Raw genomic sequence first — 25,851 nt, 5'->3', positions numbered from 1 at the left:
CCTTACTACTTAGCCACGCCAAAATACTAATTTTAAGTATTTCGTTGTGGAAAAAGTACACAATTTGAGTTAAACGGACAAAGGACAGGTCAGATACGAGTGACCTCTCGCTATGCATCATTATGTTTAATCTGCCACTTTATACCAATTCCTTTGTAAAACAAAACACTAACCCTAAGTACCCAGTACACTATTGGCGACTAAGCAGCAGAATTGAGGAATAAGTACACAGCACGGAAATCACGCCAGGCGTCTCACACTATAGGGTGCAAATGGGATAGGTGTACGAGGACCACGTATGTACTGATCTGAATGAGGGTGCAAGATGTCTGACTCTTAGGGGTATATTTACTAAAGTGCATGTTTTTAGAAGTGGAGATGTTGCCCATAGCAACCAATCAGATTCTTCTTATCATTTATCTAGCACCTTCTAGAAGATAATAGCTAGACTGATTGATTGCTATGGGTAACATCTCCACTTTATACCCTTTACAGTCTAACTAGTAATAATTAATAAGTTTTATGCCTTAGTTTTGGTATTATTAAAAAAAAAAGTTTTAATAAAACAAAAACAAAGTAAAAAAAAAAAAAAATGTTAAAAGTTCCTTAAATACATATGAATATAACATAAAAGAAAATAAAAGTCATGTTTCTGTGACTATGCCTGGTACAGGACAGTTCTATAAATACTAGTACATTTCTTACCTAAGTTCCTGTAGGGTACAGTCTGGGTGCCTTAGTCCCTCACACAGACGTTTTACACCAGAGTCCTGCAGCTTGTTCCCAGACAGGTCCAGTCTGATCAGAGACCGGTTAGTTATAATAACAGAGCGGAGGTCATCACAGCAAGAGGAGGTCAGACCGCAGCTACGTAACCTGATGGGAGATGAGGGGTCTGGATTAGGTTATTACAATTTCCAGCCCCAATCATACACACACCATAATGGCATAACAAAACGGTGTAAAATAAAATAGTTACAACTACTGGAGTATATTTCAGCAACTAGGCTACAGGTGGACAGTATCACTGAACATTTTAAATGATCATACATTAATGAACCAATCGCTAAATCCCATAAAACCAGGCTGGTTCAGTCTGTACTATGAAGTCTCAATTTAGATTGCGCTGAGGGTAATATAAAGTGATTGATGCATTAATATGTTACAATGAGATCTTTAGCAAATACAGAGATAAAACGCCAGTTACACATCATTATAAGCTCCAAGCTCTGGATTTTCAGAACACATTTCCTAACGATCACCCCCAACATTCAGAGAGCGGCAATCACAAAAGAAACAGACAAGAAAAGAATCATCAACAGTATAAAAGGGGCCTATCCATTACACGACTTTTGCACAATCCGACCAAAACCAGGAGGTTTTGGTCGCATCGTACAGAAAGTCTGGTAATGGATAGCCGGCAAGGACCAGCGATGCGTGTGCATGCTTGGTCTTGCCGACCTGCAACCTGACGACGCTCGTCAGGTTCGGCATGTTCAGAGATAGGAGGTCTGACTCCTGCACTGACTGACGTTCAGTGAACACCGTTCAGTGCGGGCACCGCACCTCCGTGACCTGAAGGTCTGAACGCTAGATGGTCAGACTTTCAGGTCGCCTAGTGGATAGGCCCCTTAAGTGTAAAATCTGCTTTCACAGCGGCACAATTAGCTGCAGGAGTGCGAGAGATCACAATGACTCGAAGGGTTGTATTTGCTAAAGTGAGAGAGTTTTTAGAAGTGGAGATGTTGCCCATAGCAACCAGATTCTAGCTATTAACTTCTAGAAGGTGCTAGTTAAATGTTAAGTGGAATCTGATTGGTTGCTGTGGGCAATATCTCCATTTCTAACAACTCTCACTTTAGTAACTATATACCCCTAAATTTCCAAACCCTCAAATCTGAACTGAATGGTTAACAATGTACCCAAAGATTGCCATCTCATATACCTCACTGATCAAGCCTATTAAATCAGATCCTAACTTTGTGGGGTCTATGTGCAGTACTAAACCTTGGAGAGAAATAAAGTACCAACCAATTTTTTCAAACATCCTGTAACAGGACAGTTAGGAGCTGATTGGTTGGTACTTTCTCTCCTTATGACATCTTCCTCGGGTGTCTCCTATTAGCCAGGATGAATGATCATAGAATTTAGCTGGGTGTTGTAATTACAGCAAATTATGTGACTGTCCATCCAGGGTGTAAGACTGGGCTCAGTGGGCTGTAGGGCTCATTCAGAGCCGCTCACAAGTGGCTCGATGTTACCCCACTTCGCATGCGCGAGACCCGTCCAGCGACTGCAGCTCAGTCGCTACGGATCTCGCTACAAGACGGGGCGGTTGTCGTTGGTGAGTGACAGCTCGCCCCGTTTTGTAGGCGGGGAGGGAGGGTGGCTGAACAAACGCAGAGGTCCCTTAGGAACGCCTGGCATTTGTGGGCGGCCCTACTGACGTCAGTAGTGGACTTCCTGCTCTATTAGAGCAGGAAGTCCACTCGGGCTTGCGGGAGCAAAGACCCTACCACAGGGTCTCGTCGCAAGCCCGATGGACACGATAATCGCGACCATTGCCAGGCCGCTCGCAAAAGTTGTGGGTGGTCACCCACAGCTTTGCGAGTGGGCTGGAGAGAAAAAACAAAAAACGCCCTGATTCAGAGCGAGAGCTCGCCGGCAGCGAGCGGCTCTGAATCAGGCCCTGTGTCTATTATATATGATAGAATATGCTGCCAGCAAGACTAGGATAGAGTCTGGATTAAAGCACTGTAATGGTAATTGGAAGTAAAACAGTAATAACAGGTTACCAGCCCAGTTAGCCAGGGCAATAAAGGGGAAGAGTAACAAAGAAAACAAAACCTTAACGCACTGTAATAGACAATAGTATAATATACAGAAAATAATTATTTACTACCATCTGTTGTGAAATGCGCAAAGGATCCAGACGCAGTGTTAATTCTCCGCACTGTGGCACCACAATGGCAGGTATATATCAAACGGCCTTTCTGTAAGTGACTAAAAGAGTCGGCCGTATCTGCCTCATGGTTTTCCCATAGCCACAGGCTACCTGAGCATTGGTGCTATCTGCACCCATATGGCTACAATCTGCTCACTTTGGAGTCTATTTACTAAGCAGTGTTAGGAGACAGAGTGAAAAGTGATGAGGTGCCAGCCAATCAGCTCCTAACTGCCATCTCACAGGCTGTGTTTGAAAAATGACAGTTGGGAGCTGATTGGCTGGCACCTTATCAATTTTCACTCTGTTTCCTAACACTGCTTAGTAAATAGACCCCTTTGTAATGACTACATCCAGCAGGAGAATGCACCACATCACAAAGCACAAGGAAGGGGAAAGTTATAGGGCCTTAGTGTGCAAAAAAGTGATGATTTGTGTAATTTTGCAGTGGGATTTAATGCAGCAGTCTTTTTAATGTTTTTTTCTTTTTTAAAAGCAAAACTACATTGGGTTTTCTGGTCTGCTTTAGATCCTGCAAAAATGCAGAGAAATCAGCCCTTTTGCAACATGGCGTGATGGCTTCCCATGTCTGCATTGCACAAGGATCTCGCCCATTAAGGTTTCTGCCTTCATAGATGTAATTTCATAGATTTTTGGCGCCTGAGTGGTAGACTCAGGTTTCAATAGTTGGTGTGGACATTTTGAACCGTAAAGCTTTCTTTGCCTATTGAATACAGAGATACTATGACAGATCTTACCTAAGGTCTTGCAGGATGCAGCCTGGATGTTGTAGTCCCATGTACAGGCGGTTTACTCCGGAATCCTTCAGATTATTCTCAGTCAGGTCCAGTCTGATCAGAGTCCGGTTTGTAATAAAAACTGTGCAGAAATGATCACAGCAGGATGAGGTCAGATCACAGTCCCGTAACCTGGTGAGAGATGAGGGGCCTGGATTAGGTTATTACAATTTCCAGCATCACCGTGTAACGCAGATACATTGTTGGCGTGTATTACAGCTATCAGGCCATTGGTGTAAGTCATCGGTGAGGTTATCAATTAACTGACTGCGACGACCCGAGGACCTACGCCTGGCTTGTCTCAGGGTAATGACCCTGACAGTATACTTTTCCAAGACTATTCTCTGTGTCTCAGTATATAAGTGCGTAATCAGGTGTGTGTACATCTGGTGGCGAAAAATAGCCGTCTTCTCTCCTATGCAGCACACTGCCTGAGTGTCAATGGAACTTTGCACATTATAATGCACATGAAGAGTTTGAGATTCCTAGCTGATGCCTTGTTATAATCCAGTGTGAATATGTGCAGCCAAGTACACTATCCTGTGTCCATGCAGACAGGTGACTTATCTGGGCTGCTAGAACCCTCCACAGGAAGTCCCAAACTGTCAGCCCCCACACCCCCCCTCTCTTAGGTCCATGCATGAAACCAGGATCAGCTAAATGTCCTATGACATCAAAGATTATTACAACCCCCTTAACAACATTGAGTGGGCATTGTTCCAGAGGGGATTATGCTAGATGTACTCTCCCCAGCAGCAGCAGGGGACATAGGGGAGAACACAGGCCCACAAACTGTTCTGCAGCCAGCAGTCCCTTTGTTTAATGTATCCAACCTCAGGGCTTAGGTTGCTTTGTAACGTACACCCAACGGTGTCACCTCATTGTGGGAAAATAAAGTTTTTAAAAAAAAGACAAACAGTACTTTTTAGGCAGTTCTTGTTCCTGACGTGACATAATTTGGGAGGTGGAATTTCAGCTCCTACCAGGGAGTCCCAAGTACCAGTGGGCACCATCTCCATCAGGAGAGGTCCATGGATTGGTGAACCCAGTGTACCCACAGAGGAGGGATTGGTAAGTGTGACTCCGTAACTGATCACTACTTCTATCACTGTTCTATCAGGGCCCAATGTTTAGGGAGTGTAAGGTTCTCAGAGTGTGCATGATACTACTGGCATTTCTCTATAGATTGTATATAGTTTGTAGTTACTGTTTTACATGACTGCAGTGTGTGCTGTGTAAAATAAAATTATACCTTCATATAAGGGTACAAACAATCAACTTGTCTACATAATGGTCAGTCAACCCACCCATTAGTGACTGCAATCTCTTCCAGCATCAGCTGTTATGGATGGGTGATACAACATCAGTCTCCTCAGGGCTCCAGCCAATGTCAAGCATTGAAAAAGCCAATAATCCCTTAATCACCTCATCACCCAACTGCATCAGAACAGAAGGGGACATGGGTTTTTGATTTTAAAAAAAAAAAAAAGAAAAAGAAAATAAACCAACAGATCTTTCTGACCCATTTTTGGACTACAAGACCCTCAGGGTTCAAGATCAAATTTTGAGATCAGTTATTAACAGTAGGAACAGGGCTATTATGTCTATACTAGTAAAGTGACCAGGCTGATGGCAACCAGCTCTATTTTGCACACCCCCCCTCCCCAACATACACACAAAATCTGACCGCTGCTCTGTACCATTCCGCCCAGTGCTCTGTCCAACACCCACACACACCATACCTAGTTCCTGGCACTTGGCGGGTTCTCCTCCTCACCTAAATCTGTCCCATCTCCCTAGCAACTTAACAGGTGGTTTGCACCCCAAATCCCACTGCACATGCTGGGCAGACGTTAGAGAATTATTATATTGATGCATATACCAGTCTGGGAAGGTCACCAATGCCTGCTCAGTTCTGCAGTTATGTCCCTCCATTCAGATTCTATAGAGGAGATGTAACAAGCCTTGAGGGAGAGAGATAAAGAGAAGTTGCCTAAAGCAGCCAATGAGCTTTTGTCATTCATCTCGCATAGTCTATGAGAGGATAGGTAGAAGAGGATTGGTAATACCACTTTATCTCTTAATAGCTTGATACATCTCCTCCTCGGTCATTATGTTAGCTGGAGCATGGCTGTGTTTCCGAAGTCCCAGGGGGTTTATGACTAGGCTCTTATCAGTAGGATGAGGTTTTGGTCTAGACAGAACGTCCTTACTTACCTCAGATGCATTTCCAAGAGACAGTACAGACACTGGCATCCCATGGTTCATCAACGAAGAAACCCAATCTGGTCCCTACCCAGAAGCTTGTCATTCGGGATCTACTGTTCAACAAGCAGACTAGTAAGTCACCAGTTGGCTCGTAGACTGATTTCAGTTTAAAGTACCCTTTCAATAAATAAATAGCCCAGGCGCTGAAGAGTTAAAGCTTTAAGGCTCAATGCAATTGTGTAAGGAAGTCACTCCCACTCATACAGAATACAACAAATAGAAAAGAAACAACCGCAGAGTCTGGAAGTAACAACTAAGTTCACTCAAATCAGATAGAACTGTATAAAATGTTTAATAAGAAACACACTTAATAAAACATGTATCAAAATCCAATATCAGCTGTGTATTTGCTAAACAGCACTAAGCTGAATGTCCGAAAGGAAATAAAATAGAAATATAAAATATAGGTTAAAAAGTCCCGGAAATGAACCAATTAAAGAATTTGCAGCAAAAAAAATACTCCTGTAAGGATGATTTCCAATGTGTTTTTCAAACAGTCAATGGATCGCAGCATAAGTTTTTACCTCCTAGCTGGGCAGAGAGGACACGATTTTGAAAGGTCAACTAAATAGCAGAGGGAGTTTTACCTGCTAGTGGGGCAAGGGTGACCCGTCTTAAAACAGAATGGAGTCCGGCTGCAGCCGTGAGAAGAACCACGTCCACAGATTGCTGGCATCTGGGCTCGACCCGGCTCTAGATGCAGAAAAGCATCCCGAGACAATTCATCTGAACTTGCAGCTGAAGGGGCGGTACTGGATTGTACTAACTAGAGCATCTGCTGGTAGGCCAAGTTTAAGGAGAACATTTAGATGGATTTGCAGGCTATAAATATACACAGATCTACTTCCTTGCTCCAAGGATAGGGTTGGTAATGTGAAACCAAGTGAACAGGAGCAGTGTGGTCACATTCATGTGCAGAACTTAGAATATGGGGCGAATAACTGCATTTCTATCCTGTGCCTACAATGGGGGCGCAATAGTTGCAGAAATGCATAAGACACTGCATCATTCGCTAGGTCTCCAAATATCTAAAGAGAGAGTTTAAACTATCTCGGACTTCTACATAAAACTTTAATAATAAAGGCTATTAAAAAATTTAATTATACAGAATCACATTATGAGTTAAGTTGCATCAGCAGGAGATTTTGACTGACTTAGGGGAGAAAGCACTGTCCCAAACACTGTGCTTGAGCGATTTGCAGATTTCGACAAGGGAGACGGTCCCTGGAAGACGAGGAGTGCTGTGGCCGACCTGAATCCACCATCACAGAGGTTAATGTTGCTGCTGTGCAGGCCATGGTTGATGTGGATGCTAGGGTGACCATGGCCCAGATATAGAAGGAGATAAACATCTCATCAGGATCCATCCACTCGATACTCCACAAAAAGCTTGGCCTGAGCAAGGTTTCTGCATCCTGGGAGCCCCATCAGCGGACTAACGAGCAGAAGCAGGCTCGGGTCAACATGCTGGCTTGGTTTGATGGTGGTCACTCAAACTGGGAGATCATCAGTGGTGATGAATCCTGGATCTACAGTTTCGACCCCAAGACTAAACAATCGGCATAGTGGACACCAGTTGGCAGTGCGCCACTACAGAATTTGCGACGTGAGCACAGCATGGCCAAGTAGATGGTGGCTGTTTGTATGGCCAAGACTGGTCATGTACCATAGCTACTGTCACTGGATATGCCAACAAATGCCTGCAGCAAGTGCTGGAAGCCATTTCCAGGCGACTTCCAAGAACTCCCAGTCATGGTGCCCATCTCCATCACAACAATGCACCTTCCCACAAGTCCAGGAAAGTGGTGGTATTTCTGCCCATGAACACATCCAGTAGCTTGGTCACCCACCATACAGTTCAGACCTGGGCCCCTGCGACTTTGTGTTCCCACAAAACAAGCGCAAGATGCTTTGAATCCCTGGAAGCTGCAGTAGAGACCTTCATCCAGCATGCAGAAGATTGGTCCAGCTGGTTCACTAAGTGGTTTGAGCGCATGCTACTTTGCATTGATTTCTTTGGCGAATACCATGAAAAAAAGGAAATTTTCACTTTGTTTGTAAATAGAATACTTTTTGTGCATCCGGAAACTTATTGCACAAACCTCGTATACACACAAACACACACATATATACTCGGATGACATAACAGGAAGTTCTAGCAGGTAATTATTTTGGGATTTTGTTGTCCATGTTTCATGCAGAGAGGAAAGTTATATAAATATTATCACAGTCCTTACCTGAACTTTTTCATGGTACAGTCTGGGTGTCTTAGTCCCTTGCACAGAATTATGATTTCAGAGTCCTTCAGATCATTATGTGACAGATCCAGTGTGATCATAGAACCATTTGTAATAACAGAGCAGAGATCATCACAGCAGGAGGAGGTCAGACCACAGTCCCATAACCTGATGAAAGAGGAGGGTATATGGATTACATAATTTCTTAAAATCTTCATCTTGCAGTCAGCATTATCTTATAACAAAGAATAAGATGGTGTAAGACTGGATACATCGGTGTACACTTTGGGTACTAGGCCACAAGTTAAAATGCCACTGAAAAGAGAATTGATGATTTAGTGATTCTAGACGAGGGTGGAGAGATGTCTTGTCGATTCTCATCTCCTAAAAGCATCAATATATTTGTAAATACCTTAATTGTATATTTGTTTCCCCCCAATACTGCATCATACACGCCAGCTGCACATCTGTTCCCCCCATACTGCATCATGCACACCCGCTGCACATCTATTCCCTTTATACTGCATCATACGAGGGCCCTGCACATCTGTTCCCCCCATACTGCATCATACGCGCTCACTGCAATCTGTTCCCCCCCATACTGCTTCATATGCGCCTGCTGCACATCTGTTCCCCCCATACTGCATCATACGCGCTCACTGCATATCTGTTCCCCCCATACTGCTTCATATGCAACTGCTGCACATCTGTTCCCCCCATACTGCATCATACGCGCTCGCTGCACATCTGTGCCCCCCATACTGCATCATACGCGCTCGCTGCACATCTGTTCCCCTCATACTGCATCATACGCACTCGCTGCACATCTGTGCCCCATACTGCATCATACGCGCTCGCTGCACATCTGTTCCCCTCATACTGCATCATACTCACTCGCTGCACATCTGTTCCCCCCATACTGCATCATATGCGCTTGCTGCACATCTGTGCCCCCCATACTGCATCATACGCATTCGCTGCACATCTGTTCCCCCCGTACTGCATCATACTCGCTCGCTGCACATCTGTTCCCCCCCATACTGCATCATATGCACTTGCTGCACATCTGTTCCCCCCCATACTGCATCATACGCGCTCGCTGCACATCTGTCCTCCCCCCCCGTACTGCATCATACTCGCTCGCTGCACATCTGTTCCCCCCAATACTGCATCATACGCGCTCGCTGAACATCTGTTCCCCCCATCATACTGCATCATACGCACTCGTTGCACATCACCCACTTCATATAACCATTTATCAAGGGATACACACTTGTTTTGACTTCCAAACTGATTACCAGCATAATCTCCCTTTATGACTAATGGCGTCAGTGTGTTTGTGGCCATCTCCACACTAACCTGTACAACCCTATTTCATGTCTGACTAACCTCCTTTCATTTTTCTCTCCACAAACCCCTCTTTACCCAACTTGCCTTTTACACCACCTGCCACATTTTAGTTAGTAGGAAATGTAGACATTTATTCCTAGTCATGGACTCCCACCTAACCACATAGTGCCTTCTACTGACTTCATGTGTCCCTGTATCCCACCTAAGACGTTTGTGCTATTTAATATTCCTGTAATATTCATTCCGGTTGTGCGGATTTGGGGTTCGCCTAATCACCCAGACACTGAATAATGAACCATTACTTCGGTTCATCTGCTTGCTGTACACAGAAATCGATATCACACAGAGAAGATGTAAATGTAGTGAAAAGACAAAATGCCGGTAGCAGTCCAGGTGGAGCCAGTCCCTGTATAGCAGAGGTTCTCAAACTCAGTCCTCAGGACCCCACAGTTCACATTTTCCAGGTCACCCAGAAGGTGCACAGGTGCATTCATTACACAGTGACACATTTTAAAAGATCCACAGGTGGTGGCAATTATTTCACTTGTGATTCTGTGAGGAGACCTGAAAAACATGTACTGTTTGTGGTCCTGAGGACAGAGTTTGAGAACCTGTGCTGTAGAGGATAAAGTTCCATAACAATTTCATGCAGGAGTTAAGGACAAATAGTTCCACAGGAGGGATAGCCAATTAGTAAAGCAGGAAATATACGGATGCAGTGGCAATAGCCTCAAGGTTATGCTTAGCACTGGTAGCCTTGGAAGGCTGTTGTGCAGAACTGAAGGGTAAGTTCAAAGACATAATATGATGGTGAGTAAAAAGCAGATTAAGTGTCCGCTCACATGGGAGGGTGAGACTGTCCATTAAAAGAGACCAACTGATAAAGTGAGGGTAAAAAGTTAAGAGGTAGAGGGGTCAGTGAGGGCATCAATAAGGATATTGAAGACACCCAAGATGAAGAAGGGAAGATCTGAAGAGAGGAAGTGGAGGAGCCAGGAAGCAATATCAAGAAATTTGGAGATATTCCAAGGAAGACTGTTGATGAAAGCTACACAAAGGTGAACAGGTTGGAAGAGGTTACTAGCATGAAACTCTAACGTAGAGAATGAAAGGATGGTTCTGAGTTGGTGGGAAAAGCCAGAGGATAGAACCCCAACACCATGGCTCCCCCTTGGCAAGATGATGTGGAGAACTTGAGGCCCCCAGAGGAGAGAACAGCAGCAGAAGTGGTGTCTGAGGGGGAAATCCAGGATAAGGTGATGGCTAGGAGATGCAAGGAGTTGTTGATGAAAAGGTCATGGATGGAGACCAGTTTATTACAGAGAGATCTGGCATTCCAGAGGGCACAGGAGAGAGGGACAGCAATTGTGGGAGAAATGCGAGAGAGATTATCAAGGTTACTGTAGCGTGGAGTTGATATTAATTTAGGGTGGAGAAGAAATGTGCATAAAGGATGGTGCAGGCTCCTAAACGAAGAAAGCAAACTGCAGGTGGTGGGAAGGAGAAAGTTTAGAGGTGACAAGGAGAGAAGGGAGGGAGCAGGGCCTAGTGGTGGGGTAGTAATACCACGGTGGGGGAAAGGTGAATAAAAAGTGGGGGAAGGAACCAGAGAATTGTAAGGAAGAGAGAGGAGGGGAGACAGGGAGAAGAGGAGATGTAGAAGACTAGGTGGAGAGAGGTGGGAACAGATGGAATAAAAAAAGAAGAAGACAATTTGCCTAGTTGAGAGATGCGAACTTGGTGGGAAGTTCTGAGCCAAAACCGAACAGCTCATCTCTAAATGAAAGTGCTGTGAATATTCCCTACTGATCAGGTAACACATTTATTAACAATTGTGATCCTATTGTTTAAAGGCAGCTTAGGGAAAAATCTTTATTTCCTACCAGGCGTGGCATTGCCCATATCATTCCCTCAATCTCATGCGAGCCTACAATGTGTCCATATACATCTTACCTGCATGCTCTACAAGTCATGTTAAACATAACTTGTGAGCTGCATGTGATTCGGTAGCGACAAGCGTCTTTACATGCGACTTTTTACCTTCAAATGAGTCTTATTCGGCTGTGACCCTGTAACGTAGCATTTCACATGCATATACAGCAGCAGCCACACAGAATATAGGCATGCCGCATATCATTTTAATCAGCAGAAGCTGCTTGTGCCATCTATTCGCATTGTGCAAATAAGATGCATTTGAAGGAAAAAGTCGCTATCCAGTCACGCCACTGCATGGCGCAACTAGAATGGCTGTTTAACAGTTAAGGAGGCTAGATGTATGTGTACACATCTGTATCTCATGGGGAATTTGTTTGAAACTGTAGCATCCTAGAATATATAGGATTTAATTAATTTACTGGACCTACTGACAAAGGTTGCTGCTTACCTTGTTTTACAATTATATAAAATACTTACTGTAGTTTCTGTATCCGACACTGTTTAAACAATCCGGATAAACTAGATTCAGCCCGATTTCCATTTTCCTCTGAAGCAGGAAATTTGCACTCATTGAAACTGCAGAAAACACAGAAACATTCACTGTAAATAATGAGGAATCATGCAGAACAGAAGCAGGAAGAATGCCCGTATGTAAATAATGAGGAATCATGCAGAACAGAAGCAGGAAGAATGCCCGTATGTAAATAATGAGGAATCATGCAGAACAGAAGCAGGAAGAATGCCCGTATGTAAATAATGAGGAATCATGCAGAACAGAAGCAGGAAGAATGCCCGTATGTAAATAATGAGGAATCATGCAGAACAGAAGCAGGAAGAATGCCCGTATGTAAATAATGAGGAATCATGCAGAACAGAAGCAGGAAGAATGCCCGTATGTAAATAATGAGGAATCATGCAGAACAGAAGCAGGAAGAATGCCCGTATGTAAATAATGAGGAATCATGCAGAACAGAAGCAGGAAGAATGCCCTATGTAAATAAGGAGGAATCATGCAGAACAGAAGCAGGAAGAATGCCCGTATGTAAATAAGGAGGAATCATGCAGAACAGAAGCAAGAAGAATGCCCGTATGTAAATAATGAGGAATCATGCAGAACAGAAGCAGGAAGAATGCCCGTATGTAAATAATGAGGAATCATGCAGAACAGAAGCAGGAAGAATGCCCGTATGTAAATAATGAGGAATCATGCAGAACAGAAGCAGGAAGAATGCCCGTATGTAAATAATGAGGAATCATGCAGAACAGAAGCAGGAAGAATGCCCTATGTAAATAAGGAGGAATCATGCAGAACAGAAGCAGGAAGAATGCCCGTATGTAAATAAGGAGGAATCATGCAGAACAGAAGCAAGAAGAATGCCCGTATGTAAATAATGAGGAATCATGCAGAACAGAAGCAGGAAGAATGCCCGTATGTAAATAATGAGGAATCATGCAGAACAGAAGCAGGAAGAATGCCTGTATGTAAATAATGAGGAATCATGCAGAACAGAAGCAGGAAGAATGCCCGTATGTAAATAATGAGGAATCATGCAGAACAGAAGCAGGAAGAATGCCCGTATGTAAATAATGAGGAATCATGCAGAACAGAAGCAGGAAGAATGCCCGTATGTAAATAATGAGGAATCATGCAGAACAGAAGCAGGAAGAATGCCCGTATGTAAATAATGAGGAATCATGCGGAACAGAAGCAGGAAGAATGCCCGTATGTAAATAATGAGGAATCATGCGGAACAGAAGCAGAAAGAATGCCCGTATGTAAATAAGGAGGAATCATGCGGAACAGAAGCAGGAAGAATGCCCGTATGTAAATAAGGAGGAATCATGCGGAACAGAAGCAGGAAGAATGCCCGTATGTAAATAAGGAGGAATCATGCAGAACAGAAGCAGGAAGAATGCCCGTATGTAAATAATGAGGAATCATGCAGAACAGAAGCAGGAAGAATGCCCGTATGTAAATAATGAGGAATCATGCAGAACAGAAGCAGGAAGAATGCCCGTATGTAAATAATGAGGAATCATGCAGAACAGAAGCAGGAAGAATGCCCGTATGTAAATAATGAGGAATCATGCAGAACAGAAGCAGGAAGAATGCCCGTATGTAAATAATGAGGAATCATGCAGAACAGAAGCAGGAAGAATGCCCGTATGTAAATAAGGAGGAATCATGCAGAACAGAAGCAGGAAGAATGCCCGTATGTAAATAAGGAGGAATCATGCAGAACAGAAGCAGGAAGAATGCCCGTATGTAAATAATGAGGAATCATGCAGAACAGAAGCAGGAAGAATGCCCGTATGTAAATAATGAGGAATCATGCGGAACAGAAGCAGAAAGAATGCCCGTATGTAAATAATGAGGAATCATGTGGAACAGAAGCAGGAAGAATGCCCGTATGTAAATGAGGAATCATGCAGAACAGGAGCAGGAAGAATGCCCGTATGTAAATAATGAGGAATCATGCAGAACAGAAGCAGAAAGAATGCCCGTATGTAAATAAGGAGGAATCATGTGGAACAGAAGCAGGAAGAATGCCCGTATTGTAAATGAGGAATCATGCAGAACAGGAGCAGGAAGAATGCCCGTATGTAAATAAGGAGGAATCATGCAGAACAGAAGCAGGAAGAATGCCCGTATGTAAATAATGAGGAATCATGCAGAACAGAAGCAGGAAGAATGCCCGTATGTAAATAAGGAGGAATCATGTGGAACAGAAGCAGGAAGAATGCCCGTATGTAAATGAGGAATCATGCAGACAGAAGCAGGAAGAATGCCCGTATGTAAATAAGGAGGAATCATGCAGAACAGAAGCAGGAAGAATGCCCGTATGTAAATAATGAGGAATCATGCAGAACAGAAGCAGGAAGAATGCCCGTATGTAAATAATGAGGAATCATGCGGAACAGAAGCAGGAAGAATGCCCGTATGTAAATGAGGAATCATGCGGAACATAAGCATGAAGAATGCCCGTAGGCAAATAATGAGGAATCATGCAGAACAGAAGCAGAAAGAATGCCCATATGTAGCGCACTAGGGTAAAGGCTAATAACAACATGAGACAATAAAACAGTATTTTTTTTTTCTTGAATAAAATGTTATAATACAGTAGAATTAAAATATGATCGAAAGGTTTTTATAGGTCACAAATTTGGATTAAAAGATTCAAATTACTGTGCATCCTTCTAGTAAATTATATTGAGAAGGGTGGAGTGTGTAATATTTTAAATCACTAATCAATTTTATAAATATGTAATAAAATATATAATAGACTGTGAAAAACAGTCTCAATAAGATGCTCTGGACATGTTAGCACTCGTGTCCTAGGTCTAAGAATCCCCGCAATATATGGTTTTTCCATATCGGGACATGGAGTTATTTAGTGTGGTCTAAGGGCTTGATTCAGTACTGATCGCTGCTGCAAAAATCTGCTAATGAACACAATCGCAAAGCCATCGCACGGCCAGCATAGAGAAGCCCACTACCGCTATCTCACATCCGTAATACTTTACAGTCTTGCGTACACATCGGCCCCTCCCGCATATTTACTGCAGGTCTGACCTTACTCAGAAACTGCTAACCTAGTTTCACACAGTAAATACTCAAGCTGCGTACGCCGTCACAGTGGCCAACTTATGGACTCCCCTGTAACAGCGTTCAAATGGACCACCACCCCCGTCACCACCCTCAAACGCTCTCTGCCTGTCACTCACTCTGCGATGGTCACTGGTTTAGTTATAGGATTGCTCTATTCCCCTCTGTAATGCACTCCCAGTATAAGCCATTAATTGTGAACACACTTCTGCATACACTGTGTGCCACAGAATGGGATTACCAGCCCCCTGTGCTGGAGGACATGACACATACTAGGACATGACACACCTCACTAGGACATTCAGCAAGCTGTGAGAGCTCAGGCTCAACATGTGGTCACAGGGTAGTATGCCAAATTGCCTTATGCCAGGTGAGGCGAGCAGGAAAATGCATTTGCCACTGACCACACCTCCAGCCTTGGCTCTAAACCTACGTCCTTTGCCAGACATTGTTACTGGAAAAATTAATGTATGTAAATGCAGTAATGCGCAATCAGACCAGGATCAACAGCCCCAAACCTTCTGGATACAGGGAGCAGAACAAGTGACTATTATGTTTTGGTTTAGCAACTTCGTCTCAAGCAGAACATGGACTTCAATTCCATGGGCAGAATTAATCAATAGATGCAGCGACAAGTAGAACAGGTTAAAAAAAAACATGTCAGTCAGCATCTACAGTGTCAGTGAACTGGTGGTCATGCTGTAGACTATATTCTGTTCTTTGATCTACTTGCACAATTCTAGACAGATCACAAAGATACTTGTTCTCGGTAATACAGCAAATACATACCAAAGCTTTGATCCTTTACAAAGTGCTGGAGCTAGAACATCACTAGCATTTGGTCCTAGTACGTAGCTCTCCAAAATTAGATTATGATTCATTGTACTTTTCTCCAAGCAGTAGGCTACAGCCCGGTCCATTTTTTTACCACAAAGACCTCTAATTTTCACATTCTAAAAGGGAGACATCATTCTCCCCACAAAGTCCTCATCCTGTGTCTCATAAAGGCAGCATAGGACCTCATTGTGGAAGTCCGATGGATAACTCTTTAGCCATTCCTCCAAGAGGAGCTTGTCTTTGAAGGAAATGGCAAAGCCAATGGTTCTAACAGTCTCCTGAATTTGTTTATCACTGGAAAGGCCAAATAAGAAGCGTACAGTTAATGTTAGATGGGCCTGATCTTCTGATGCCTTCAGTAAATCTTTAACATCTCTAACTTTTAAATCGCTGAAAGTTTCCGTCTCATATAGGTCTAGGACATAGTAGAGAGCAGCAAAGAACTCCTGTACACTCAGGTGGATGAAGCTGTAGCAGGTGCAAATCACAACTTCCCTGTGGAAGATGCTCTCATTCAGAAACACAGACTCCAGCTCTGAAATAGAGAGCCCATGCCTTACAAGATCGGATTCTTCAAAGAGAATTTTTTGATCCCAAACTCCTTCATTGGCCAAAGAACACAGCTTCTTCATACATGTGCTTAGAAAATGGGCAGATTCCCTTCCATGATACGTTATTAAACTCTTCAGGTACAACAGGTAAACAGATGTGGGTGTCCTGGAATCAATCACAGATAATCCCCCTTTTATTAGTGGTCTCAGTACAGTACATACAACCCAGCAAGTTAAAGGCACAATACACATGGTGAACAGAGTATCATTGTCCATAACTGTAAGGAGAGCCAGGTCCGCTTCTTCTTTGGTTTTAAAGAAATTATAGAAATATTCTTTCCGGTTATTCCCAGTAAACCCTAGGATTTCCACATACCGAGGACATTCAACAAGCTGCTTCAGCTTCATCAGTGAGCATGGCCTTGTGGTGAGGATTACAGAACTTTTCCTGTAAACGTTGCTTTTAAATAAACTTTTTAGAAGGACTTCTTTGGAGACCTCCTGAAACGGATCTTCACAAACCTCTGTATCATTCATTGAAGACCATCTTAATTCATTAAAACCATCGACAATGAAAATTATTTTTTCAGAGCGAAGGAATATTGATTTCAACACAGAACGTGGACAATCCAGTCTACAAAACTTGGATAGATAGGTTTCCAGGCTTATTTTACCATTGATGGCGTTGACTTCTCTACAGCTTATGTGAAACACAAAAATAAAATTATTATACAGATTCCCGGAAGCCCAGTCCAACATGATCTTTCGGGAGGTCATTGTTTTTCCTATACCAGCAGGCCCTTGCAACACCACATGTTTGTAAATTGTTCCACCATCATTTGAATCAAACAAACTTTGTAAAGTGGTTGGGGAATACTTATCTGAAGATCTGTTCTCCATAATCTGTACATGCTCCTGCCCTGTAGATGTTATTTCTTGTTGTCTCTCCACTTCATCTCGATAATTGCTGATCAGTATAAGTGTGATGTATCTTTTCTCCAGATTGGTAGTTTCTCCTAACCTTGCATTACCATCTTCATAACAACAGTATTTCTTCTTCATGCTTTCCATATATTGTGATCTGCAGTCTATAAATAGTTAAATGTAATTATTACATGGAATACTCTGACAACACCAATATGTTTAGCTAAATGTAACTAATTTGCTTTACTGTACTTATAAGGCTAACCGTGTAGGTCAGTGCTTATGCATTAAACAAAGATATGGTCTTAATATACATGACATTTCATTTTAAAACAAAAATAAATATTTACACATGTTAAAATATAGAGTTATGGTAGACTTACCTAGACAACTCCTTTTTTTTAGGCCCATAGGGTCCACAGGGATACCATGGGGGATATTATGGTTGGAAGACCAGGCACCAAACAATTAAAAGCTTTGGCTCCCAGGTCCTCCTCCATATATACACCACCCCTAGCCATAGGACTTCAGTTTAGTTAACAAGCCTAAAGGCAGGAGGAGGAAAGAGGAGAAGGAAGAACAATCGTACATCAGAAACGCTTACACAAGATGAGGGAATCTGTGACCGAAAGAAAAATAACCCAATGAAGCCAGGTACGTCAGGGTGGGTGCCCTGTGGACCTAGAAGAAAAGGAGTTATCTAGGTAAGTCTACCATAGCTCTATATTTCTTCTTCGGGGTCCATAGGGATCCACAGGGATACCATGGGGATGTCCGAAAGCATTTCCCCTAGGGTGGGGGACGCTCCTGAGCAGAAAGGAGAACTCATCGTCCAATGGAAGCATCCTGGGAGGCAAAAGCATAAAACCTAAGAAAAGTGTGGACAGAAGACCACGTGGCAGCCTTGCACAATTGTTCAGCAGAAGCACCAGGACTAAATGCCAATAATGGCCCTACAGACAGAGTAGAATGTGCTGTCACCGTGCTTGGGACAGGAAGATCATCCTCATTTGTGAAAACCATAATACAAAAAGAGCATCTGATTTTCTAACAGAAGTCGTACGCTCCACATAGATATGGAGAACACAAACTACATCCAGGGAGGCTTCACCTAAAGAAAGATCTTGAGCCTGAAAAGCTGGAACAACAATTTTTTCAATCATGTGAAAGCGGGACACTACCTTAGGAAGGTAACCCTCCCTTGTACGAAGAACAGCTTTATCCTGGTGAAAAATCAAAAATGGGGAGCGACAAGACAGCACTGCCAAATCAGAGACTCTGCGAGCTGAAGAGATAGCGAGAAGAAAAAGTGTCTTCGCTGTCAACCACTTCAAATCTAGAGTCTAGGGGTTCAAATGGGGGAGATTGTAGCCCCTTAAGAACCAAAGACAAATCCCACGATGATACCGTTGGAACAAAAGGAGGCTGAACTTGCAGAACTCCTTGGAAAAAAATTCTAACATCTGGTAATTAAGCAATATTCTTCTGGAACCAGACTGACAGTGCAGAAACCTGCACCCACAAAGTGGCCAGGCGGAGAGCATTGTCTAACCCCACCTGAAGAGAAGCCAGTACCCTTGAAATACTGAACACCTTAGGATCATACTTCCTATGGGAACACTATTGACCAAAAGAACGTCAAACTCTGTAATAGATGCGGGCAGAAGCAGGCTTCTGTGCCCTAAGCATCGCTTGAATTACAGAACTGGAAAAACCACGCACGTCAAAGCCAGACAGGGCAAGTCCGGATGTCGGCAGGGACCTGCGTTAGCAGATCCTGCCATAGAGGAAGAGGATACAGTGAACCAATGACGTCTGGGCCAAGCCGGTGCCACCAGTATTATTGTTCCGCCATGCTGCTTGAATTTTCTGAGAACTCTTGCGAGGAGTCCCATCTTACTGCCAGTGCGACCACGAAGGCTGCTGATGGGTCTCTGGACCGGTTGTGGAATGACGCCATGAGATCTCCGGTAGACCTCATTTGTTTACCAGGAGCTGAAACACTCCCGGATGGAAAGACCACTATCCGGCATGTATGTCCTGGCGACTTAGGAAGTCTGCTTCCCAACTGAGTACTCCGGTATGAATATTGCAGAGATAGCCGGAAGAGGACATTATGCCCAAATCAGAACCTTTGTCACTTCTTTCATGGCCGCATAACTTCTTGTGCCTCCCTGATGATTGAGGTAGGCCACTGTAGTCGCATACTCGGACTGGATCTGGACAGGCCTGCCCTGGAGCAAGTCCTGTGCCATGACAAGTGCTTTGTACACTGCTCACAGTTTCAGAATGTTTATTGGCAGATGACTTTCCTGATTTGTCCATCTTCCCTGAAAGGCATGATGACTTTTCAATGCCCCCCATCCGCGAAGACTGGCGTCCGTGGTGAGAAGCATCCAATTTGAAATCCAGAATGGGCACCCATTGTTTAGAGGCTCCTTTTTTAGCCACCACAGATCTGGGAAGTATTAGATGATTCTGTCCATTCCACCTGGAGAGAGAATCAACCTTTGCAGATGCCTAGAATGGAACCAAGCATCGATCCCAGGACCTGCATTGCTAACAAAATGGACTCTTCACTTGCGTATCCAAATTGATAAGTCCACAATCTTGTCCTCTGGCAGAAACACCCTTTGTGCCTGAGAATCTAGAAATGCTCCTAGATGTACCATCTGCTGTGTTGGAGAAAATAAGAGATATGGTAAGAACTTACCCTTGTTATCTCTATTTCTACGAAGTCCATAGGGTTCCACAGGATACCTTGGGATATAGGTGATGACATCAGTCTTCAGGCACCACAGAGTTAAAGTTTTTAGCCTCCCAGGATGCATCTGGGTCCCTCTCCTATACCCCGCCCCCAGGCCAAGGCATCTCAGTTACGTCACAAGCCATAGGCCGGAGGAGGAGAAGAAAGAGAGAGAAGAAAGAGAGAGAAGAAAGATCTGGACACTCACAAGCATCACATTCTCACCATAGGGAGACGGAAAAACCGGTGACCAGAATAAAGCCCATCTGCAGTACAGGTGCGACAGGGCGGGAGTCCTGTGGAACCCTATGGACTTCGTAGAAAAAGAGATAACAAGGGTAAGTTCTTACCATATCTCTTATTTTCTACTGCAGGGTCCATAGGGTATCCACAGGATACCTTGGGGATATCCCAAAGCAGTATCCTTCAAGGGTGGGGACGCTCCTGTGCTGAGAGGAGAATCCGCCGCCCGAAGGAAGCATCCTGAGAGGCAAAGGTGTCAAAAGCGTAATACCTCACAAAGGTATGGACAGAAGACCACGTAGCAGCCTTGCAGATCTGAACTGCAGAGGCACCACGTCTAGCTGCCCACGAAGGACCCACAGACCTAGTGGAATGAGCCCTCACAGAGGAGGGAACTAAAAGACCTTCATGAAGATAAGCTTCCGAAATTGCCATACGAATCCAAGCTGCCAAAGTCTGCTTTGAAGCAGGCCAACCCTTTTTACGGAAGCCATAGGAGGACAAACAAGGCGTCCGACTTCCTAAACGAAGAAGTGCGGTCCACATAAATCTTTAAGGCCCGCACAACATCCAAAGTGGCTTCACCCACTAAAAGTCCAGGTAAATTGAAAGCCAGCACAACAATTTCTTCATTGATGTGAAAACTGGATACCATTTTGGGAAGGAATCCCGGACGAGTGCGAAGCACCGCCCTATTCCTCTGAAAAATCAGAAAAGGGGGTCTGCAAGAGAGAGCCCCTAAATCCGAAACCCTTCTGGCCGAGGCAATGGCCAGAAGGAATATGGTTTTAACTGTAAGCCATTTAAAGTCCACTGAGCCCAGTGTTTCAAACTGCGGTCCCTGGAGAACTCTGAGGACCACAGCCAAATCCTGGAACAAAAGGTGGCTGAATGCGAAGAACACCTTGCATAAAGGTGCGCACATCAGAGAGCGCAGCAATCCTATGATGAAACCAGACTGACAGGGCAGACACCTGCACTTTCAGAGAAGCCAGGTGAAGCCCATGATCCAGTCCAGCCTGTAGGAAAGCCAACACCCTAGACAGGCAGAACTCCCTAGGGGAATACCCTCTAGGTCTACACCACCGGAAGAAAGTATGCCACACACGATGGTAGATTCTTGCCGAGGAAGGTTTACGAGCTCTTAGCATGGTTTGCACCACAGAGCCAGAAAACCCTCTGGACTTTAGCATGACCGTTTGAACAGCCACGCCGGCAACGACAGCCGAGTCAGGTCCGGGTGAAGACAAGGACCCTGTGACAGCAGATCCAGTCGTAATGGTAACTTCAGAGGAATGTCTACTGACAGACTCTGGGGGTCGGAAAACCAGTGCCGTCTGGGCCACTCGGGAGCTATCAACAGTAGCGTACCTCCTTCTCGTTTGAATTTCCGTATTACCTGCGGAAGAAGGGAAAACGGAGGGAAAAGGTGGGCAAACTGGAACGTCCACTGGACGGACAGAGCATCCACCAGAGACACCTTTTCGTCTCTTGTTCGAGACCCATACACCGGCAACTTGTTGTTGTGCCGGGACGCCATGAGGTCTATCTCTGGAAGACCCCATTTGTCCACCAGACTCTGAAAGACATCCTGGCGTAAAGACCACTCTCCCGGATGCACGTCCTGCCTGCTGAGAAAATCCGCTTCCCAGTTGAGGACTCCCGGAATGAACACTGCTGATATTGCTGGGAGATTGCGCTCCGCCCAGACCAGAATATGGGACACTTCTGCGAGTGCTGCCCGACTTCGGGTTCCTCCTTGTTGGTTTAAATAGGCCACCGTGGTGGCGTTGTCCGACTGGACCTGCACAGGGTGACCCTGGAGAACCGGCTGTGCCAGCTGGAGAGCTCTGAACACCACACGGGGTTCCAAAATGTGTAATGGAAGCTCCGCTTCCACCCAAGTCCACCTGCCCTGAAACAAGTGTGGATCCGTGACAGCTCCCCAGCCCCAGAGACTGGCGTCCGTTGTTAACAGGACCTAGTTCGCCACCCAGAACAGGCGACCCTTGTCGAGGCGGGTTGTCTGCAACCACCAGGTTAGAGACAGGCGAACCTCCGGAGTGAGCACCATCGTCTGGGACTTGCGACACTGAGGCAATCCATTCCATCTGGACAGGATCTTTTCCTCCGTCACAAAGATCCGCTGCTGCCTGGAGTCCAATAAGGCCCCGAGGTGCAGGATCCTCTGAGACGGGGTGAGAGTGGACTACTGCCAGTTTATCAACCAGCCGCAACGTTGCAGTACCGCAATCGTCAGATCCAGATGGTGTAAAAGAAGCTCTGGAGACCCCGCTATCAACAGGAGGTCATCCAGATAAGGCAACAGTCGGACTCCCTGCATCCGGAGGAGAGCCGCCATGACCTTGGTGAATACCCGTGGAGCAGTCACCAGGCCAAAAGGCAGCGCCCGGAACTGGAAATGTTCGATGCAGATTGCAAATCTGAGGAACTGCTGATGGCGCAAAAGAATAGGGACATGCAGGTAAGCGTCCTGGATGTCCAATGACACCATGTAGTCCCCAGGTTCCAGTGCCAGAATAATGGACCGCAGGGTCTCCATCCAAAACAGAGGCACCCTCAAGGACTTGTTGAGGGCCTTTAGGTTTAGTATTGGACGGTAAGACCCCTTGGGTCTCTGCACCAAAAATAGATTGGAACACAAAACCCAGGCCCCTCTGGGAATTTGGAACATGCACTATAACTCTGGCCTGGAGCAGAGTGTACAAAACCTTCAGCAGTTCCGAGGCTTTGCTCCAGTCTAGCGGAAGGCCTGTGGATGGAGGCCTGTGCCGAAAGGAGAGGGCATACCCGTGAGAGACCACCTTTTGAACCCAAGTGTCTGTCGTAGTCCTCGACCAGCACTGGGCGAACTGAAGCAGGCAGCCCCCCACTTTGGGATCCCCCAAAAGGAGGCTCGGACCGTCAGGCCGCAGGTTTGTCATCTGACCTAGGAGCCGGACGTCTGGTACTCCAGACCTGTTTCTTGGGCTTGGACAATTTCTTGGTCCCAGCCTGCCGTGGAAAGGACTGTGCTTTAGGCCTACCTTGGGCCCTGTGAGGTCGAAAGGACGACCCACCAGCACTAGAAGGAATCGTAGCAAACGGAAGACATGCAGATTTTGCTGCTGCCAATGTAGCTATTATTTTGTCCAGATCTGGACCAAATAGTACCTCTCCATTGAAAGGCAGACCTCCTAATCCCTTTTTGGAATCCGCGTCCGCTTTCCAAGAACGCAACCATAAGGTGCGACGAGCAGCCACGGCTGCAGAGGAGATCCTAGAGGTGAGCATACAAATATCTAAGGCCGCTTCATTAATGTGAGTGGCCGAGACTCGGAGTAGAAAAATAATTGTCCGCAAATGGATAAGCCACGGCTAAGCGCCTCTGGGGCTGAAACCGTTTACCTGGATTTTTCCACGCCTCCTCTAAATGATCCACTAATTGATCAGAAAGAGGGAACACCATAGCCTCACCCTTAATACCCTTACAAAAGGCATATTTGAAATTGGCCACCGAAGGATCAAAATCCTCAATAACTAAAGCCGTGCGGACCGCACGAATAAGACCATGGATATACACCCTCTACTTCGCGTCCGGCTCTTTGGTACGGAGAGGTTCTTGGTCAGAAAGATCCAGAATCTCCCCATCATCTGACGTCTCATCGTCATCTCCATAAGCAGCAGATAAAGACGCCACCGGCCTATTATGAGGCCGCAACACAGACTCCCCCTGTAAAACTTCGGACAAATGCTGAACCGATGTAGTTAGAGTATTAACCCACGCAGGCTCCGGATTTTAAACCTGGGAAGGGACAGGGAGACTGTGGGGTACCATCAATTGTCTCGGGAACTCCCGCATGGGTGACGACACCACTGACCGCTGGGACAAACCCGTCTGGGTAAACGCAGGTGGCGGAGCTAGCTGGCCCACAAGGGTTGTAAGCGTCTTAGCGAAACAAGCCCAGGGAGGTTCCTGTACCGGGACCGTGACCATAATCGGCCGTGACAGTGCCAGGCACTGGGGACATAACCCCTCCGCGTTACCCTCCCCCTCCGCTATTGGTACCTTACATTTAGTACACATGAGCTGGAGAGGAAAATCAGTCTCAGACATGATGGTAAGTATGTGACACTCACACCTATACTTATTGGTATATTGTGAATAACACCCTGCACACCGCGCATCGCAAGGGCTTTGAGCAGAGCAAGATCAGGGGCAGTAATATGGCTGACAGTAGAAAGTGAAAGTACAGACAGCAGGGCTAGCAGATTAGTCACATACAATGCAGAAGAACCAAATCCCTGCACTATTAGCGCAGGCTGGTAGGACTCAGCGCTGCATACACTGACCTCTGACAAACGGAGGAGAGGTATGTTGGGGGACCCAGACCGCAATGCCACCGCTCACAGGCTTCCAGCAGCGTTCTCCATGCTTTAAAGATGGCCACCGAGGAGCAGAGGATGAAGGAGGCCGGCCTGGGGGAGGAGCGCTGACACACTATGGCCAATCGGGCAGAGCAGAGAGGCTGTGTGCAGCAGGGGAGGCGCCGGCTGAGAGACAGGGAAAGCGCGCTCCCCTGGCCTGCATTTAACCCCTGGGACGCCGCAGCGCATGCCGCTCAGCAGCGGCCCGCTGTCCCAGGGGGTAGTGGAAGTGCAGGTTGGTCGCCTGGCTCCACGCTGCAGCCAGTCCCCAGGGAGCCCCCTGCCTGGGGACTCAGAACCATGTGACCAGCGGGGACCCACCGCGGGACCCCGCTGCTTACCTGCTATCCCCTTGGATCCGGCCATGGTCCAAAACATCTGGGGGCACCGCTAGCCGTGACCCCAGATGTCTACCAGCATCCCCGGATCAGTACCGGCGTTCTGGTACCAGCGGGGTGTAGGGGAGACAGCATGGACGTCAGTACTGACTGTCCATGCTGTACTCCCAGATGTGCAGCCAGCGCTGCCTTTAAAACAAACTTCAGGGGCTCTTCATAGCCCCCCTCTGCACAGTGCCTCCGACCAGGCACCGACGAAACTGAGATGCCTTGGCCCGGGGGCGGGGTATAGGAGAGGGACCCAGATGCATCCTGGGAGGCTGAAAATTTTAACTGTGGTGCCTGAAGACTGACGTCATCACCTATACCCCAAGGTATCCTGTGGATACCCTAGGGACCCTGCAGTAGAAATTAATGATTTCTTCCAATTGATGACCCAGCCATGCCTTTGTAGGCAGGCTATGGTCAGCTGAAGATGGTGTTGCAAAACCACCGGAGTCAGCGCCAATATCAGAAGGTTGTCCAGATATGGCAGTATTCTGACTCCCCGACGCCTGAGATAGGACATCGTGACTGCCATTATTTTGGTAAATACCCGGGGAGCCATAGAAAGGCCAAAAGGTTGAAAGAGATTGAAATTGGCAAT

At 45.7% G+C, this 25,851-nt stretch overlaps 1 protein-coding gene and 2 pseudogenes across 4 annotated transcripts in view; 1 reads left to right on the top strand and 2 right to left on the bottom strand.

Annotated features, from left to right (window-relative positions):
• LOC148508095 (uncharacterized) overlaps positions 1 to 25,851 on the bottom strand; it is a 598,632-nt pseudogene that overhangs the window by 82,796 nt on the left and 489,985 nt on the right.
• LOC148508097 (uncharacterized) overlaps positions 1 to 25,851 on the top strand; it is a 399,047-nt gene that overhangs the window by 41,773 nt on the left and 331,423 nt on the right. The window lies entirely within an intron of this gene.
• The window catches only part of LOC148508098 (NACHT, LRR and PYD domains-containing protein 12-like), a 68,379-nt pseudogene that overhangs the window by 19,222 nt on the left and 23,306 nt on the right, over positions 1 to 25,851 (bottom strand).

This window comes from Taudactylus pleione, unplaced genomic scaffold (genome assembly GCF_031769625.1).
Source record: "Taudactylus pleione unplaced genomic scaffold, aTauple2 ptg000377l, whole genome shotgun sequence".
NCBI lineage: Eukaryota > Metazoa > Chordata > Amphibia > Anura > Myobatrachidae > Taudactylus > Taudactylus pleione.
Note: the sequence above shows the minus strand (reverse complement) of the source record. Positions and strands in the feature narration are given on the sequence as shown.